Consider the following 6861-nt stretch of genomic DNA (forward strand, 5'->3'; position numbering starts at 1 on the left):
GGAAAAGAAAAGAAAGAAAGAACACGTTTAAATAAGAGCTGCAAAAATGTTGGATGTTTTATGATTAATGGATCTGTGAGGTATAAACGATGACAGGAGAAGCTGTGGTGAGCCCTAAAAAAGAAAGAAGAAGAAGAAGAAGCACTAACGTGTTCTCTTCAGATTGGTTCATTTACAGCATTTCTTTATCTGGTGGAAAAACTGAGACGTACTGTTGAAATCGCAGTTTTTCTTCTATTAAGACATCTCAGGGATTAAACTGGATTAAAGATAATGTATGCAAATGACCAGTGAACATGAGTGCAGGGGTTCCTCTGCTTGACTAAAACGTCAATCACATCAGTGACCCTCCATGGCGGACGTAACAGGGAACCAGATTCCTATTTTAAACTATTTTACTGAAAATAGAACCAGGGAGTGTTTTTAAAAGTGCTGACATGCCTGAATATTCAATCATCAATAACTCAGACGTTTAACAGTCACAGAGAAACTGCACAACGTGTTCAGACTGTTTGACTTTAAGCACAGACAGCGTCTGTAGTTTTGCAAAACTATGGAAAAATGCAGAAAAATTAAATTAAATGAAAGTAAAAACGAAATAAATAAGTAAATAAAAAACTCTATTAAACGTTCACTACATACATTAAACTGCCATAAAGAGAGCTTAAATCAACTCAAACAGAACGACGCTTTTATTTTGCCAGCTCTTCCTGTCTGACGCGTCGTGAGCGCGCACGGCTTGATGCGGCAGCCGCAGAAAGTGGGATATTCCGCGCGGTTGCCACAGAGCCTCTCTCTCTCGCTCTCTCTCTCTCGCTCGCTCCTTCTCGCCCACGCTGCTCCCTGCGTGACGCAAATCCGCGCGTGGGCGGACACACGGGGCGTGGGAGGCTTTCTGCACGGAATACCAAACACAGGCAGGTTCAACACCCACAGAGAGACAGAGAGACACAGCAGTTTGCACACTTCATGCTCTCAAACTGAACGATTACTGCGGATGTTATCTCATTATTTGATCCTCAGCTGTAAATATTGTCAGAACTAGTAGTCGGTGAATACTGAACCTGATCACCGTGCATTCTTACAAGCTGCTCCACCTTCAAACTTTCTTATATGTTTTAATGTTGTTTTGTTTTTCACATTAAGAGTGTGCATGCCTGTGAATGTGGGCATCAGTACTGCATCTCTATATATAGTCATTGTTTTATGTGTAAATGTGTCCCTCTCAATATATAAACCGTTCAATATGCATCTGCATTTATGCCTATATACCTGTAATGGCTTGAGCTGCTTTAGACACTAGCTGTGTTTAGACTCACTGTCCACATCATTACATACACCTGTTCAATTCTGGTGAGGTTGTGTTAACTGCAGCCCCTCTTTCCAGTTCTTACCTGCAAGGAGTAGCACCCAGTGTGGTCTTCTGATGCTTCTCTTAAAAAAGCCCCAACCCAAAACAAAACAAATGCATGTCTTTATATTATATACAACTTAAAATGTTTCTATAAAATGCACTTTATATACCTCTCTTAATGATGGACACCTGTAAAACTGGTGAGCATATCAGCGTAACCTTGTAATATCTATAAAATACTTTATATTATTTTCTGTATATACAGTACATTTCCTCCATACATGTATTTCTACATACACACACACGATTGGCAACACATCACACAGTGAGTTTTCTTTCAAATTGTGCATAACCAAACATTTTTAAATCCCTATAAATGTCTATATTTTATGTCGTTTTTTTATATTTAGCTATATAAAATGCTTTCATATATGCATTTTCTTCATGCAGTGTGTACATTTACATTTGCATTATCTATGTTTTATATGTACAATGTGTCCAGTGTAGACATTTACCCAGAAAAATGTACGTATGTTTTATAGCTGTGCATTTAGTTATTACATATTGTCTATGCAGGCGACACTTTCACTGACTTTTACATTGTTTCTGCATATACATTTACAATGTTTACAGTATGTTTATTACATTTATTTTATACTTAAATATATATCATTTGAACATTGTAAACATTGTCTATATTCTACATTTGCAAACGTACATGTAGAGTATACTGAAAAAATACCAGTATGTCATCTTAACCTGTTTTCACACATGAGTTTGGGCAATTTGGGGAAAGTCCTGGCTGGGTATTTTCCACAGTATTCCTCAGCAGTTGGCAGGTTAAAGACTGTTTAACATCCTGTCAAAGTGCATTAGACATCAGCGCGTCTGCTGGACAGCTGTCTAGAAGAACTCAAGGCTGCAGTGCAAGCATGTAAACTGCTCTAAATGAGGCATAAAAAATGTAAAAGTTAATGTTTTTCTATAAATAGATGTTAGAGAAGTGCATCTTCACTTCTTAAGTATTACTTTTACTGTCATAATGTATTGTAGCCTACTGCAGTATATAGACTGTGTCCAAATGAACATGTAGTCCAGAATAAAGTGTATAATGTGCTCATATGAATATATTTTTGTTACAGCATGCCTGTCAGTTTATAGTTTGTATTGGAATCAGGTGGAAGCAGTATTTGTAAATTTACATAAGTTAGCATTTGGGGGAAAATATAAAACAAACTTGTTGCATTTGATATATTTTACATTGTAAAGCTACTTTAATGTACTGTATTGAGCTTTTTTTCACAGCATTTTATTTTTACTTTATTTGTATTTTATTTATATTTTAACTTACCAAGCACCATTTTTGTTATACTATCGATGTATCCTACCTCTGTTATAGGTCGTGTTTAATGTTTTGACTGCTTATACATTGGAATTTCACAACATTTGGGATAAAACAGTATCTCGTTTCATCTGATCTTTAAAAAAAAACTCACGGCTTGTTTCTGGAACGAATAAACTCCACTTTTCTAATGTGTCAAATGGAAATTTTCTTCCTCCTCGAAAAAAGTTGGTGGAAATATTCCAGCCGTGGTTCTTACGGTTCCTCCTTCGGGGTGACTGTGACAGGAAGACCCTTGCATAAGTAAACAAACAAAAAAAAAACCAACATTCCCATCATCTGATAAAAATAACAGTGAGTTGAACCCGGACAAGCTTTGATTTTGACTTTCAAAGGCGTCACATTATGACTGTGGCAGCAGCACGCTGTCGTTATCGCTGAGTGATATCTAAACAGGCAGATTTGGTCACGTGCGAGTCTGTAAAGTTGTGCACCACGCAAGTGCGTCAGTGAAACACGCCCGTATGCAAATGTTCAATTGAGATTTCACAATTTTTCATTTGGCTACGGTGTCACAGGGCATGCAAATGGTTTCCAACACAGGGAAGTGGGTAGCAGGAAGCCCTCTGAAATGTGTGTGTGTGTGTGTGTGTATATGACTATGTGAACCTGACTTAGCATTTCAAGTGTTTCCCAAAAGTGACTTTCACACACAGCATTATTATTCTGAAATTTTTTATTATTATTGTACAACAATTACTGACAACACAACCATTACTGTAGGTAATTTTTACTGGAGGGGGTAAAGCTGCTGCAGCTGTGGTGTCAGTGACAGTAATACTACTATTAATACAATTACTATGACAACTACTGGTACTTTTGCTATTGCTTGTACTTAACCCAGTGCTTTAATATTGCTACTACTAACACAAATACCCCAACTAGGTCTGACAGAAACAGATACCAATGCTTCTTTTGTTGTCGATGCTACAAGTTTGCTAGTACTAAACAACACATACTTCTACAAGTAGTACTCATTCCAATGCTTATTTTACTTTAACGCCTACTATTGCATTACAAAACCATAAATACAAACTTTTTATTTGTAAAGTACTACCATCATAACAGACTCTATTACCAATATGCATAGTACTTATTACACAGTACCATTACTACTGTTCCTGCAACTGAAACTATATTCTCTAATACTGTTACTACTATCAGCTTGAATAATTAAATCTAAAATCATGCATTAGTTAGAATGAGAAAAGTTGGATGTAGACATTGTGGTGTCACATGTATTCATTTCAGACATTTTGAAGCCTTAAAGCTGACTTTTTTACTTTTTTTTAGGGGGGGCAGAATTGACCACAGAGGAGTGACAAACTATTAACTAACACCAGCAAGCTTGGTAAGATCCCAATCACACAGGCCTAGCGACCGGTTGGTGACCACCTGGCAACCACAAGCTAACTAGGAACAAATCTGTATTCCCTGATTGGTTTTGAGCGGTTGCCGTCATACGTTGTCAAAGTCCTCGTCGTACATGCCTGGAGACCAGTCAGTGAGCCTGGAAACTAAGAGTAGGTAAAAAGGTATAATTCCCAGCTGGTTGGCAAGTGGATGCTGGAGGTTGCTAGCAGTAGCTGGATGAAATGGTTGCAAAGAGTTCTAAGGTGGTGCAATTAGAAAACCTCCTTGCAGTTGCTTTGGTCATTAGCAGGTTCCTGCAGCTGTGAATAGTTTGCATTGAAGACATCGACTTGTCTGCAAACACTTGCCAACTATTTGCCAAATGGTAGTGATAGTTGAAAAAAGTGCAACATAATCAGAAATGAAAAACATTCATCTTCAAGTTAAAGTTGTTCCTTTTGAAATACACTAGTGTCAATGGTAATGTACAACTTTAACTTTGAAGGAGAATGTTTTCCTTTTGTGGTTTTCATCACAGTTTTTCAAGTTTCACCACCATTCAGCAAGTAGTTAGCAAGTGTTTGCAGACAAGTTGAGGTCTTCCATGCTTCTTATAGACAACTATGGCAATCTGCTAGTGACCAAAACATCTACAAGGAGGTTTTTAGTGCTTAACCCTATTTGCGACCCAACAACCACTCACTAACTAGTCAAGGAATACACATTTTCCCTTAGTGACCAGAGGTCACTGTGGCTGTTGCCTTTACATTTACTACCTGTCTGTCATTGTCATTTTTATTGACGTGCCGTTTTTTTCTTAATGAAGAGTGATGCTTGGCAAGCTGAGTGGAGAGCAGCAGCAGAGCCCCTGGCTCAGTTTTCACTGTTACAATTACAGTTATAGTCAGAGACTATATAATTTGGGTCCATAATTTGTAACATTAACTTCACATTTTATTCATTAAGTCTTAAAGTCTTAAAATCAGCGATTGAGCCCATAAATGCATCAGGAAAGTTTATTAAGGTCACTTGTCTGTGAAGGTTCTCAGTCATCCAGGTCATCGTAGTCAAAGGAGCTTGCAAAGAAAGGCGTCTGGACTTCTTTAAGTTGCTTGAAGACGTTTCACCTCTCATCCGAGAAGCCTCTTCAGTTCTAAGGTCAAATGGTGGAGAGTCCCAGATATAAACCTAGTGGGAGGTTTATATCTGGAGCAAAGACCACAACATCACTGTTTTACCAGCTGATAAGGGAAGATGCACCGTGGTCCTAAACACTACAGATTACCATACAAAGATCACTACTCTCCTCAGTGACAACAATACCTACGAAGCCCTGAACCGAGACCCCACAAGCAGCTACAAAAAGAAAGTCATAGCTTGCCTTCAAGACTTTGAAAAGGACAAAATTATTGACCGCCTTACATACCACCGCCTTTACCCAGGGGATGCCATACCCTGCATCTATGGACTTCCGAAGATCCACAAGGAAGCTGTCCCACTCAGACCCATAGTCAGTAGCATAAACTCAGCCACTTACAACATTACTAAACACCTTGCTACCATCCTTGCTCCTCTCGTGGGGAACACCCCACACCACATCAAGAACTCCACCGACTTCACCGACAAGGTCCAGAAACATCAAGAACTCCACCGACTTCACCGACAAGGTCCAGAAACTTACCCTGGATCCAGATGAAACCATGGTGTCCTTTGATGTAGTCTCTCTCTTCACTTGCATACCCACCACGGAGGCCGTGGAGACTGTCAGAAAACGACAACAAGAAGACAGCTCCTTGGAAGACAGGACCAACTTCACACCCAATCAGATTTGCACACTGTTAGACCTCTGCCTCACCACTACATATTTCAAGTACAACGAAGGCTTTTACAGACAAAAACATGGCTGTGCCATGGGCTCCCCCGTGTCACCTATTGTAGCCAACCTTTACATGGAGGAAGTGGAAAGGAAGGCTCTTGGCTCTTTCAAAGGAAGAGTACCCAGCCACTGGTACAGATATGTGGACGACACCTGGGTCAAAATCAAGACACAAGAAGTGGAATCCTTCACTGCGCACATTAACGCTGTGGATAAAAACATCAAGTTCACCAGGGAAGACACAAAGGACACTGTTTGCCTTTCCTGGACTGCGCTGTGCACATTGAAGAGAACGGCAACACTCAACATCGAAGTTTACCGGAAGCCCACACACACGGACCAGTACCTCCTCTTTGACTCCCATCACCCTCTTGGAACACAAACTTGGAGTAATTAGGACCCTACACCACCGGGCAGAACATGTTCCCTCTAAGCCTGAAGGAAAAAAGAAGGAACACACACATGTAAAGGAAGCACTCAAAACGTGCGGCTATCCTAAATGGGCGTTCTTAAAGTCAGCAAAGAGGCACAGAAAAGAAGACCAGACACCAGCGAGGGAGGATAAGAAGGACAGACGCAACAACATTGTCATCCCCTATGTAGCCGGTGTATCAGAAAAACTCAGGAGAGTTTTCTCCAAGCATGACATCCCGTGCATTTCAGACCCAGCAACACGCTCAGACAAAAACTGGTTCACCCGAAAGACAAAACTCCAAAACACAGACTTAACAATGTGGTGTATGCTGTACAGTGCAGCGAGGAATGCCCAGACCTCTACATTGGAGAGACCAAACAGCCACTTCACAAGCGCATGGCACAACATCAGAAGAGCCACCTCCACAGGACAAGACTCAGCAGTCCATCTGCATCTTAAGG

The sequence above is a fragment of the Haplochromis burtoni genome, unplaced genomic scaffold (genome assembly GCF_018398535.1).
Source record: "Haplochromis burtoni strain Fernald_Lab_line unplaced genomic scaffold, NCSU_Asbu1 Contig_39, whole genome shotgun sequence".
Taxonomy (NCBI): domain Eukaryota; kingdom Metazoa; phylum Chordata; class Actinopteri; order Cichliformes; family Cichlidae; genus Haplochromis; species Haplochromis burtoni.